We start from the raw sequence: 13,826 nt of genomic DNA on the forward strand, positions 1-13,826 counted from the left end.
GGCGGTAGAGCATGAACAATGGTGTGACTACAGGCGGATTTTTCTCGCCTCGCGCCTCGTGTGTATCGCGCTAGAGCCCTGTAATCCGTCTGTACTGCAGGCTAAAAAGTGTGCGTCTGTTAACAAAATAGCAGCCGCTTCTTTGCGTCTCCACGTGTGTGTAAAGAGGATTCAGATTACATTTTGAACAAGTAATATGCTAAAACAATTAGATTATTCTCTCTTGATCTCTATGCGTGATCTAGTTGACTCAGACTGTCCCCTTAAGCGATAGAAATCTCAAACTCATATTTTAAAATAACTATGAGCCGTGTTGTATTCTTTCAAAAGTCTTTTTCCTCATGATAGTCATAGCACACAAACTGGCTTATTTTTCGAAAAAACAAACAAACAAACAAGCAAAAGAAAACAAAACGAACGAATAAATATATAATAATAATAGTAAAAACAAATTTCATTTCCCACCCACGGTTTGGCCTGTTATGGCAAATGCTTCGTGTTCCTTTTCGAATTAAAAAAAAAAAATCAGGGTTTGGTGTTAAACCGATTTAAGTAGAATTAGGCAATGTTGCAATTTCGATAGTACGCTGAACAAAATTGTTGTGGATCGACGTTTTACAACTGAAAAGGTGTAGGATTTTTACATTATTAAATTATTAAATTGTTAAAATATTATAATATTAAAAGAAAGTTGAACTTGAAATCAAAAAAAATATTTGCGTCACTTCGCTTGTTTTATTTTTTTTCTTGTAAAACGTTTTGTCAAGTGTATTCTGTATATTAGACATAGACATAGACAGTTTATTTTACTCGGACAACACACTTAGCTATGGTTATGGTGCGTCGCATTGACTTGATTAGCAGCCGAGTCTACATTACGCATCAGCTAGTTTATAGGTGCGCCAAGAAAACAAAATAACAAAGTGAAAATGTAGGTTCAATTGGTTAAAAAACACGATTGGTTTATAAATATATTAAAATTCAAACTCGGCTTAGGAGAAAAAAATAGAAATCAAGTCGAAGTTGAAGGATGAGCAGACAATATGTTTTGTTTTATTCCCCTAAACCTAAGAGCTAAGTTAGAATTTTAAGATGTCACAATTGGCGCTTTTATATTTTAAATGTTGATCGATTCACTTTACAAGCATAACAGGCTCACTAGAGATTCACTTTTGCGAGTGGAACATCTGTGAAAAAGAGACGAAGGCAAGGGTCTACTGCGCACGATTTTCCTGTCATTTGCGCGCACTTCACGAGCGCGTGTACATACACAGCATGAAGAGATGCCCTTCAAGTCAGTTTTCCCTTAAACGAGCACGTGGGGTATATTTTTTTTACTACCCGCGTTTGGTATGTAATATATTCTCTATAACTAAAAGATTTTAAAAAAATATGTTCGGAAGGAAGAAAGATATAGCAAGTGTACAAAACCGTTACTCTAGGATGCAAATTATTATTATTAAAAACTTCGCTACTATCGACCGCAAAATGTAACGTGAATCGATAAAATGGCACACGTGATTCGGCATAAAAGGGGTAAGATTGGCCCATCATATATCTTTTCAGAGATTATTGACCTTCTTTATAATTGCATTTCTTGAAAGAGTTCTTGGTAGGGAATATTCAGAGAAAGATTAAAAAAAATCGTTTGACAACTTTTATTCCTGAGGAATCACCTTAAAACGGTAAAATAAACAAAGAGCAAAAGCGTAATAATTTCTGTCCCTGAAAGAAAGTGTGCAAATAATCGCCGTACTTTTATTATATTCAATAAATTCAGGCCGTTTTTTACTCTTCTGTCTTCGATTTGATGATCTACTGCACCCAGAATAGCAATCTGCCAATCAGAAGCCGTACCTAATGTCCTAAGCATCCTCCAACCACCATCCTCTTGACCAGTCTTGGGGGAAGGGGGGCGGGAGTGGGGTGGGAGTGGGGTGGGAGTTTGCTTGTTAATTATATTACGTTTGCCCGATTTTAGTTCATTTTGTTTAGATCAGAGCAACACTGGGAAAAATAACATTGATATGCAAAGGTTTATAGCCTGCAGCTGACTTACAATTAATTTTTCTGTCAACAGAAGTTTTTTCTTTTTCTTTTTTTCTTTTTTCTTTTTTTTGCCTACTAGTTATATTTTTTACAGCGCGCGATAGCAGCCAAGAAGCAGGCGCAAAGCAATTTCGTCATTCTCAGGACCGAGTTTAGTGTTCGAGCTTTTTCAAATCCAGAGCGGTTAATACTTTTGCTTGGGATCTAGACGAACTCAAGACAAAATAGAGAGTTTGTGGACAGACTAACAATTAATGGGAGACCAGACTTTAAAGAAAATTCACTTTTGCTGAGCTTAAAACCATAAAATAAATAAGCAACGACAACAACAACAAAAAAACACCATGGTAATTCCTTTTTAAATATACTCTGTAAGAAAGCGCGCACTAAAAGCTGTACTTATACTTCTATTCAAGAAACTCAGGCCAGCTTTTTATGCGTCCTTGCTCGATTTCATGACGAATTAGCAGGGCTGAGTGGATCTATGAACACCAAAACTATCAAGATGGAAACTGTTAGGAAAAAGTGCAAGAGGGACTGACTTTCCTCTGGTCAAAATGGCGAGCGTTGTCCATTATACCCAATGCGAGTCGAGTCGTCTAGCATTGTGGTCAACTCGAGTTATCGGAGGTTATGTTATGGAGAACAAAACTTAGTGGGATAAGGTTGTAGTAGACTCGATTTCCGCCGCTTTCTCGAGTCGGGGGAGGAGCGCGGGCTCCTTTCCCGAACAGCGGCTGGTAATCGAGTCTAAGGTTGTAGATGACTCTACAAAGAAGCATAAAAAGAAGTGCAAACTGACGACTCATTGGAGGGTGTTTGGAAATGGTCAGGGAACAGTAGTTATTAGATGAATTAGTTTACTGTCATTGCCCCAGTGCTACTGCTGCCGGTTTTCAACTCGTTTGTTTTTATTTTTGCTCGAGCCACTTAGCAGGCAAACGTCCGGTCTGCAGAATATGAAAGGATGCGATGAGATGTCGCGCTGGTTGCATCGTTTTATACCGTGTACTGGGTGTATCTTGACTATGTCAAAGCTTGACTTGTGATACAGCATGGTAAAACGCTGATGTTCTTGATTCTCGAAAGATAATTGCATAGGTTTCCAGGGTTATCTAATCGATGACATCAATGATATCAATGAGTAATCGATAGGTAATTATAATCGATGGGTAATCAGTTGATTAGTTATTGATTATTGCCAACGAGCAATGAGTAATCGATGAGTAATCAATAGGCCACTAAATTTTCAGTCATCGATTAGTTATTGATTGCATCGATTGGTCGTTGATTGCAAATTTTGCAAATCTGTATTTGCTGTTACTGATCTTTATAACATAGCCTTTGCGAAGTGCGCCTTCTGATTAGCTAATACGCTCGATCCATTTGCCCGTGAGTTGCACGCTGACGACAGTTTGTTTATTTGTACTTTTTTTTAACATTTTTTTTAATCGATGTTGATTGACACTGTAAAACATAATTCCTAGTTTTCTTCTCCTAAAATATGACAAAATCTAATAATTCTTCCGGAGATGAGCAATATTATTGCTGTGAGCTACCAAATTTCGAGCTAAAGTTTTTTGCCGGGCCTCCACCTAAGGAATATGCGAAGGCAAGCAGGAGTTGAATCAGCTGGTTGAACAAAGGCATTCGGTACTCGGAGACGGGCGGGCCGAAAAAACAACAAAGTTTGTTGTTTTGAAAACTGGTCTGTATCAGCCTTTCGAGGTGACTAATGCATTGCGGAAATTTTAAAGACAATTTTCTAGCGATTTGACGACAATAAAATTAATCACAACCTTCCATTGTAAAACTTTTCTAGCACCGAAAGCCATTTAAATGCTTTAAGAAATCTCTATCTGTGAAGTCTTACATATGAAATCCTTCTGTTCCAAAAACGTTATAAAGGCAATAGTTTTTCTGAGCTTTAATAAAGGAAGTTTTATCAAATATTGGTAGCCTCCGATGAATTATTTCAGTTCCCGGGTTTTAGTTTATTTATTTCGAAAACTCGTCGCTCGCTCGTGAATTGAACTCTTGAAGAAACAGGCGCTCGAAGGAAAGACTGGATCGTGCACAAATACAAGCTTACATTTCTGACATTTTCCTTAAGGTCACAGTCTTCTGTTCATTTAAGCTTATTTTACCAAATAACAAAACTGACAGAGATCATTTTTAAAGGTCATTTATGCGTTTAAGTTCAGCCTTAGACGCGCAACTCATCAACCATTTAAAAGGAAGTGGAAAAGAAAACATAAACCACAAACCGGCTATTGAATAACTGACATCTAAAACAGCTCAAAGCCAGGGGTGTTTTGTTCGCTTACTTCTCCACTCTCGCTTTAAAGAAATGTCTGGTTCCATTTTGTTCTTTTCTTTCGTCGAAGAGGCCGTGAAAGACAGAAAGCTCAACCACCAAAAGCTTCAGCCATATGCAGTTTGTTTTCAATTCTTCGGTAAACTGATCCAAATTTAGCCTAACGAATTTTTGAGAAACTCTTTTACCGACTGCCATTTCCGTTTGTTGTCAGCTTGATATTTAGGTTAACTGAGCACTTTGAAATTGTTTGTTTGCCCGAGAAACTATTAACTCGCCGCTATCCAAGAAAAATTTTGATATGGCCCCTTGTCAGATTGTTGAATACACATTTTCGCGCGGTTTATCGCGGTTTATTTCAAAAGTCTGAAAGTTATCAGAGAAATGGTAACCGTGTAGCATGCAGCTATCCAGTTATGGATGCACTTGGGTGGTTGGTTAACCACTCAAGAAGCTAGAGCCGCACTCAGCTATCGCCCTGTGTGACTCTTACGCTTCTTTCGTGCTTAGCAACCTCCCGCGTGCATCCATAACTCGATACTTGCACGCTGCATGCTGCACGCTTACCATTTCTTAGACATGTCTCGACGTACTGGTACGTCGTTTGACCTTAGTTGTAGGCGTAGTTACGTAAACAAGAACGTCTGTTATAAAAGACAAACACTAAAAGAATTTACAAAATATCGGTACCAAAAAGCAAGAAATTTGTAATATTAGTGCAGAATGATAGCTGATGAGTAATGATGGGTAATCGATGAGTAATCATTAGGTCATCAATGAGTAATCAATAATAGTAACCCATAGCCTTTTAACTTCTGGCCTATATATCTTGTATCCATTGACCACTATACATAACAACATCGAACATTTTTTGAACATTTTTTTTAACCTGAAGTCAATGAAGGGAATGGCCATGTTTGAAGTTGGCCGGAAATAAAATACGGGGTAGATGGGGTAGTTTTGTACCTTAGTTGTTACCTTTAACAGGGGTGAGAGAACTAAGAAATAAAAAATCAGATCGAGGTTGGAGCCAAACAATTTAAGGATAAGAATTTAAGAATTTAAGGATATCGTTGGCCTACCAATATACTGTACAGGCATTGCAAGCTCACTAAAGCCTCACTTTTCCCAGAGGAAAATGTGTGAAAAAAAGAGAAATCGAGGGTTGGTGTTTTGATGATGTAAATGGAATTTAGCAATTAGAATTTAAAACACAGATTGATATACTTACAGGTTCCACAATCCCCTTAAATCGGAGAACACATTTTCTGGTAAATTCTGAATATTATTTTCCTGTAGGTATCTGCGATAGACAAAAAAAAAGTTGTTTAAAAAAAAAATGCGTAACATCAATATCCAGTTTAAGAGTACACAGTGTAAAATAATATTGTAACGGCTAAATAATAAAGTTAACTTTTATTTAATTATTTCTTAAAGGTACTACATCATTAAAGTTCCAACCGTCTTGTCCTCTGGAGCAAGAGCAAGGTAAGTACCTTGTACCTTGATCTTCTTTTGGTTCAGGGCTAATTTCTGGATGGAAAATACTTTTCATGTCTTTAGGTGGGGTGGAGTGGCGTTTGCTTGTTTATCGCCATGTTGAAAGGTTTTGTTTAGATTAGAATAACACTGAGAACATGACGTGGATATGCAAAGCTTTACTAAAACCTGAGGCCAATTTACAATTAATTTTATGGGAAGCCAGACTTTTGCGTGAGTCCATCATAATGATTGCAAGAAAGCTTTTCCTGTCATTGAAGCAAAAAAATAAAATAAATGAATAAATAAATAAATAAATAACACACAACAACAGGGTGGTAATTCTTCTAAAAAAAAAACAAAGAAAACATCTTAAAATAAAACGCGCAATAAACGCCGTACTTCTATTGAATAAACTCAGACCGCTCTTTTTTCGCCTGTCTTCGATTTGATGATCTACCGCGCCCAAATTAGCAATCAGCAAATCAGAAACTGTGCCTACTCTCCTGACACGGTGTGATATCAAGTCACTGACCTGATATGGCTGCGTTATCATGGTCACTTGGCCGAATTTGGGAAGAGTAAATACCGAATCATGCCTTGTTTGTAAAGCTTCGTCAGCATAGCAGGCTTATTAGGTTTCAATCGCCAATCGACCAAAGTCACCTGATATGCTACCAAAGCGTATCAGAAAGTACCATGAGTATTTACAAATAATAGTGACTAAAACTGGCAGATGGTTGTTGACCTTAGACGGCCTAAAACAAGCAGCTCATGGCGACAGTTTTTGCTACATCAGCCCTCTTCTGTTGCATCACAGCGAGGTTCTTTTCCTTTCGTTATAAGAAAACCGATTTACCAATAACCGCATTTCATATTTTCTATGACAAATAATCTCTACGTGACTTCGTAATAGAAAAATCAAAAGAGGATTTCATCGACATTGCTCCAACAGCCACCTTCCTGACCAATTGTGGGAAAAGAGACGGCGTGGGTGAGGTGGGGTGGACGTTTCCTTGTTTTTCTTGATTCTACTAAATTTTGCTTAGATCAGAGTAACATTGGGGAAAATGGCGTTGATAGGCGAAGCCTTGCTCTAACCGAAGAAAACATTTTCTGTCAAATTCCAAATATTATTTCGCGATAAGTATCTGCTATAGTTAAAGAAACAAGTAAAAAATATATATATCTAGCAATAGTGGTGAGATTAGGGATACACTTTGTAATATGATAACAAAGTTTACTTTTATTAGAATTGATCCTATACACCATACGTCTAACCAAATACAATGGAACTTCCCTGAACGGACACTCTCGTAAGCCGACAGGTCAACTTACGACAGCCTTCACAAAACCCGTTTGAGCTGCCGTATAAACTCAGTGCTTACTCGTTCTTGCAAGCAACCGCGGACACTTTGAGGCCTTGTGATTTAGAGTTCGCATTTGTTTTTAAGCTCTCGAAAGGAATTGGGCCTGACTATGAAAGATACTCATAAACATTCGTAAGCTATGGTCCTCCATTTTGTTGCGCTAAGACTGTCAAAGAGACTGCAGGCTACAGTACGATTATGAAAAAGGAGGGTTATATTTCATGTTGAACGAGGTACTTGGGATTTAGCAATTAATATTTAAAATATTAATCGATATATTTAGAGGAATAAAATAAATGAATAAATAAATAAATAAATAAATAACTGTTAGTCCGTCTACATGCGTTTCGTTTTTGTCTGCTAGTTATTTTCTTCTGCGTTCCAGGGGGCTGCGAAGTGCGCACAAAACATTTTAGTCTTTCCCAGGACCATCTGCATGCGTTCGAGCTTTTTCAAATCCCCTGCGGTTAGCACCTTATCTTGGGATATAGACGAAGTCATGATAAAATAGATATCTTTAGGACAGAAAAATAATTAATGGGAGGCCAGACTTTGAACAAGACAGTGGGTATGAGTAACCAACGAACTAATATGTTCACTTTTAAGCTTAATTTTGTCTCTTGGCAGCAGGGCGGGGTTAGCAAGTTCAAGCTCGAGGACACAGTTTTTCACTATACAGACGACCCTCTGCCAGCAAGTAACAATTTGTTCATCTCTCTCCTGTGGTAAATTGGCTTACACTGTAAGTGGGTTTGTTTTAGCCTCTGTGTCCTTTAATCGGCTTACGTGCCGTTTACAAACCATTGCTAAAAAATCTTCGCAACGACTTGCTTACATACTAGACACAAAAGCATGCGTTAAAGACCAGATACATATCTTACAAATTAACATTTATTGCTTTTAGTTCACTTCTAACCAACCAACGATCAAAGAGGTAAACTCGACTGAAATTGTCTTAGTTTTTATAATTTAAAATTGTACGCCGTGAGAAAAACAAGATTACGCCCAATTACAGCGCACAACCAAACAAACTCACAACCTTAAAAAACATTCGTTTGAATTTACTCATAGTGACTTTCCCTGTCATTTGAAAGTGAATAGAGATAAACTTGTGTAGATTAATAGTCGATGGAAGTATGAAAAGGGAAAAGGTAGGCGATTGTCGCTATTTCACTCACTAAAATTAATCAACACGACAAATTTCACCCCTCTTTTCTCGCCGTTTAATGCCTTACATACTTACATACTTTATTTATTTCAACACGGTAAAATCTTCAGTAAATTATTATAATTGTACAAAAAAGGAGTTCAATTAAAAGTACATTGTTTTACAAGGTCGCCGTGTGGGAGCCTGACTTACAGTTGTTATAAAGTTGGTCAATTTCCCCTTTGAAGCGTCCAAGAGAGTCTGATTTCCGTAAATAAGCGGGAAGGCTATTCCATAATAGCTCCCCACTATAGCCAAAGCCACGCTTGTAGTAGTTTGTTTTCGGCTTGGGCAGGTCTAGTTTGATCTCACAATTTCTTAGATTATACGGTGTACTGTGGATGCTAAATGCATTTTGCAGGTACGCCGGGGTAAGCCCCCCAATTGTTCAGTTTAAACATCAACATCGCCTTAAGTTTTGTTCTGCCTTTTGAAGCGTCCAAGAGAGTCTGATTTCCATAAATAAGCGAGTAGGCTATTCCATATTATTATCACTTTGTCAGGCATTGTGGCGCATTTTGCGGGCTAAAATGTATTTTAGCCCTCCCGCTGAAATAAACCAATTAAAAGTGAGAAGCCAACAGTCGTACGATATAAGTAGGCAATCAAAATCGAGAAGCCATTACAATGTTCGCGCCGTTTTCTTGCAGCGTTGGTGAAAGAAATGATGGCGCCATTTTCATGCCCAAATCATGGCTGAAAACACAGTAAACAACGAAGGAAATCTACATTCTCAATCTTCTCAACTAGAGGAAGAAGATTTACAAAAGTTAGAGGCTGATTCCGTGCCAGTAAACACCGAAAAACAGACCTCTTGGGGTTTAAAGAAGTTCACTCAGTAACTAGAGAAGCTAAAAATAAGCTGTGATCTTCACACCGTGAGCCCTGCTGAACTAAACGGAATTCTGCGAAAATGTTTTCCCCAGGTGAAAAGAAACAAGAAAACAGATCTCACACTAAGGGCTAACCCAAAACTACTGACCCCCAGTCCGCGGACCCCCACTACGGACTGGGTCCGCGGACCACCCTACCGACCGGACCACGGATTACCCTTACGAACTCCCTCTACGGAACACCCCGAAAATAGAATAAAAATAAGAAACAAATATTTCACTCACGGGTTGTTTGTTCAGCCCATTCTTGCGTGGATTTGTGAACTCGTTCCAGGCTTCATATTTTGCTTAGCGGAATTACAGATACAAACAAGCTCCAACAACCTAAAGACACACCTCCCATAGCCGGATTGAGCCACGAATGAAAGTTAATAACGTTCCTTCCTTTTGTCAGTGGCATCTCCTTACACTGAAAACAGGTTTTAGGCTTTTTTTTCTCGGGGGGGGGGGGGTGGGGGAGGGGGCGACTTAATTACATTTGCAGAGTGTAACACTCGAAATTTCGCCGATATGAGTAATCCATTAGGCAACGTATCAGTGTAATATTTATTTCTTATTTTTACTCTATTTTGGGGGGTTCCGTAGAGGGGGTCCGTAGGGTTAGTCTGTGGACCGGTCCATGGGGAGTCCACGGACCCTGTCCAAAGTGGGGGTCCACGGACCGGGGCTCAGTGTTTTCGGGTTGCTCCACGCCAAGTGCCTTGACTGGTATACGAGCTGCTATTCACCGTACAATTACGGGACAACCTATTTCAAGGTCGATAAACATCTTAAAAGATGTCGAGTTCACACAAGCGAACAAGATGTTTGAATTCGTTTGTAAATCATATTACATGCGTGTGAACCCTAAACCACAACACAAGAATCCAATTGAACCTGGAGGTAATGGCGAAATTAAACTCGTAGTTTTTCAAATGACTGTCCAGACAAGCTCCAAGAATTTGTGGTTCAACCTTTGTTATTAGTTGCGGTGGAGAGGAAGGGAAAGTTGGCGCGAACTTACTAAGAACTCGCTCGAGTTCAAGCACGACGACGATGAAGACAAAGAGTATATTACTATAAAGCATACGGAACAAACCAAGAGCAATCAAGGTGGTTGTAAGTAGAAAGATCAAGATTACACTGATGTGAGAATTTATGGTTTACCCGGTTCGTCGATGGATCCCAAGTCATCGCTGAAATTGATGCTGAATAAACCTCACCCTGATTGTGAAGGCCTGTTTTAGACTCCGTTGACAAAGTTCTCCACGGCGGCAGAGTGTTGGTACAAGAACGAGCCCTTGGGAAAGAATTTGATCGCCCATCTTATGCCCAAGATTTCCAAAGGGTGGACTTTCCCATGTTTACACAGGTTCCCAGCTTTATTCGTTACCGTGCGCCTCTTGAGAAAAAAAAAATATATATTATATTTGTCGGCGGGAGGTCCCTATCGAAATTATCTTTACCTGAGCGCGGTCTTGAGTAGGGCCCGAGACCGAAAGTCGACGGAAGGTTGTTTCAAAGCGTAGCGCAAAATTTCTCTCGAGGTGGACCGTCCAAAACCAGCAAATAACTTTTTTCATGTTGTTCTGTTGTCAATAAAATTGACCTGCCAAAATTAATAGCAAAAGATTTTTGAAATGGCGAAAAAACACAGGACAGGAAAAAAGATCTCTAGATCTTCCAAATTTAACGGCTTAAGATTTTAAAATCGCAAAATTTCATTGACAAGGAGTAAAAAAAAGCCAGTCAAAGGTAGGCTTGTTAACAATTATGCTTTTGTTTTCCTGCAAATGTTTGCTTCCAAATAGTACAATTCGCTTTCCCTCTGAGTGCTTTCATTCAGTCTAAATCCATGTCTTTACTATTTCGGCAACATTCTAAGACGTGGAGGTCACCACGATCTTGTTGGATAGTCACTCTGTTTATATTCCGCGTTGCAGACCTTTGGAACACGATCAGTACACATGCATACATGCTAAGGTCTCTTGTGTTGACCTAGAGATTGCATACGCATATTTATTTCCATAAAAAAAAGACTTGTCACTTTTTAATCTGCACACGATGATAGAACGAGGCATGCGTAGTGCAAGTTCATTTTGTATGCGCCAGCTATACATTCATGGAGCATAATTCTCTCTCGGCTTGGTTTACACTTTACAGTAGTGTTAAAAGTATTTTTACCTATTTATTTATTTATTTATTTATTGATTGATTTGTTTATTTATTTATTTATCCATATATTTATAACTTTATTTGTTTATTCAATATTTATTTATTATTATTTCATTTTATTTTTTACCTCGTATGCGTTTGTAATTTTGTTTGTTTACATGGGCATTTCACTTAAACATACATTATTTGTCTTGACTGGTTTCTAGAAAGAGATATACATTGCACGCGTTCGTAGTTTTATTTGTGTGTACGAGGGTATCGCTTAAAATGTATCACTGGCCTAAAAGTATACTTAAGACTGCTATCGTTCATAGAACGAAACATACATTGCATCATTTTATTTTTCATTTCTTTTGTTTTGGTTCAATAATGCGCGGTTTTATAGCGCACTTTGGAAAAGAGTGATAGGCTGGGAACGAAGTCGCGCCGCATGCGCTTATGGGATTATTTGGAGGGACGCAGGTCAAAACAAACTGGCGGAATTTAGTGCGAAATGTCATAGCGTGGATTGTGGTGGCGACAACAAGGTTTTAACAGAGCTAGATAGCAATAAGATCGAAGTCATTATTTTAGACGATCAAAAGTCAAGAGGGTTGAGGAGAATTCGAACGACGTGTCCCGCTGTTTATTTATACCAGGTTGTAAATAAATACACGTGAATGCGGACATGGCGAAATGAGGAACAAATAGTTGAGAAATAGAAGAAACGACATCACCCAAGGCTGGGAGTTCTGCAGTTTTTAATATCACCTTCGAAAGGGCAGGAAAAAAAAGAAGATATTACAACACGGGGTATTCGTATTTGGTCACCCATCCAGGTACGAAGCCCGTCGAACGGGGCTTAACTTTGTAGAGCGGACGAGACGTGGTGCTGTCCTTCTGGTATAGTGACTCTGAACGTAGTTTTTTTTTTTAATTATTTATTTGGAACATGAGAAAAGTTACAAAGAGAGAAAAAATCACTGATACTGGCTGGGAAAAAAAATGAGAGCAATAATTGAGAGCAATAACAAGAACCCTGAATTTAGGTATTTTTAAATTATTTGATTACTCTTTTTATCGTCATTGTATATATTATTTTAGCTTTATGACAATTATATTGTAAATTTCTGTTTCTCTTATTTAGATTTAGTAGTAGTAGGTCCACATCAGCTGTACAGTTGCTTATTTTAAACCTACTTATCAAATAAACGTATGTATGTATGTATGAGTTTAGAAAAAAATAATAGTAAAATGTGACGTTGAAAGCATTTCTGCAGATTTGTGTTAAATGCGATTGCAGTTTGACAGTTATTTTAATAAAACGCCCTACTGAAAATGTATCCAATCTAATTCATAAATTATGTGTAATTATGTTTTACCAATAGCTCCACAGTTTTATGCTCAGTGAAATGCCGAGTAGGAACGCAATATGGCGCTATTAAGGATAATGGTGTATGCAGCGGTGGTTCGTTCTTCTCCGTTTAGCAAAGTCTACATGTTTGACATGCGTGAAGTGAAACGAATATCGCGGTTTAAGAGGCAATATACTGTCGTTTGCATTACAAATTGCCGTCTCCTGTTTGCGCGAATGTTATTGGAAAGCCTTAAACGACGAAACTGCGCAAAATGCGCTCCTTATCTTTGTCACTTATTGGTGGGAAAGCATGCATTAATCTCTGTACTTCTATATATTCAATAAACTCAGGCCGCATTTTATTCCTCTGTTTTCGATTTGATGTTCTGCCTTACCCAGATTAGTAATCAGCCAATCACAAGCCGTGCCTACTGTCCTGACACCGTGTGATATCAAGTCATTGACACGATATGGCAAGTTATTTTAGTCACTTGGCCGAGTTTGAGTACGGTAAATACCGAATCATACCTTTTATGGTACGCTTCGGCAGAACATCAGGCTTGTTTGGCCTCGGTCATCATGGGTATTTTGGAGAGACTAAGAACCATGGGTCGACCAAACTCACCTGATATGCCACCAAAGCGGAATAATAGTGACCAAAACTGGCTAACGGGTGACGGCCTTGGACAGCTCTAAAGAAATCTGATTACCAGTCACTTGACTACACAGTACGCAACACACAGCACATGCCGACAGGTGTTGCTAATTCAACCCTCATCTGCTACATCAGAGCGATTACTAGGAAACTTATTTGGTATTAACCACATACAATATTCGTTATGACAAATAATCTTGGCGTGTCCTCGTAGAAGAAACAACAAAAGAGGAGCAGAGGGGGATGGAGTGGGATTTTACTTATTTATCCTGATTTTAGTTCATTTTGTTTGAATCAGAGTAACATTGGGAAAAATGATCTTGATATGCAAAGCCTTAACATAGCCTGCAGCTGTCTTACAATTCA

At 38.5% G+C, this 13,826-nt stretch overlaps 1 long non-coding RNA gene across 1 annotated transcript in view; it reads left to right on the forward strand.

Annotated features, from left to right (window-relative positions):
• The first annotated feature begins 5,115 nt into the window (after positions 1 to 5,115).
• Positions 5,116 to 13,826, forward strand: part of LOC149098842 (uncharacterized) — a 176,026-nt gene continuing 167,315 nt past the window's right edge. The window contains exon 1 of the long non-coding RNA XR_016203499.1: positions 5,116 to 5,508. This is a non-coding gene — a long non-coding RNA (uncharacterized LOC149098842). The remainder of the gene's footprint in view (positions 5,509 to 13,826) is intronic.

The sequence above is a fragment of the Orbicella faveolata genome, unplaced genomic scaffold (assembly GCF_042242905.1).
Source record: "Orbicella faveolata isolate gen_17 unplaced genomic scaffold, um_ofav_v1 contig_46, whole genome shotgun sequence".
Taxonomy (NCBI): domain Eukaryota; kingdom Metazoa; phylum Cnidaria; class Anthozoa; order Scleractinia; family Merulinidae; genus Orbicella; species Orbicella faveolata.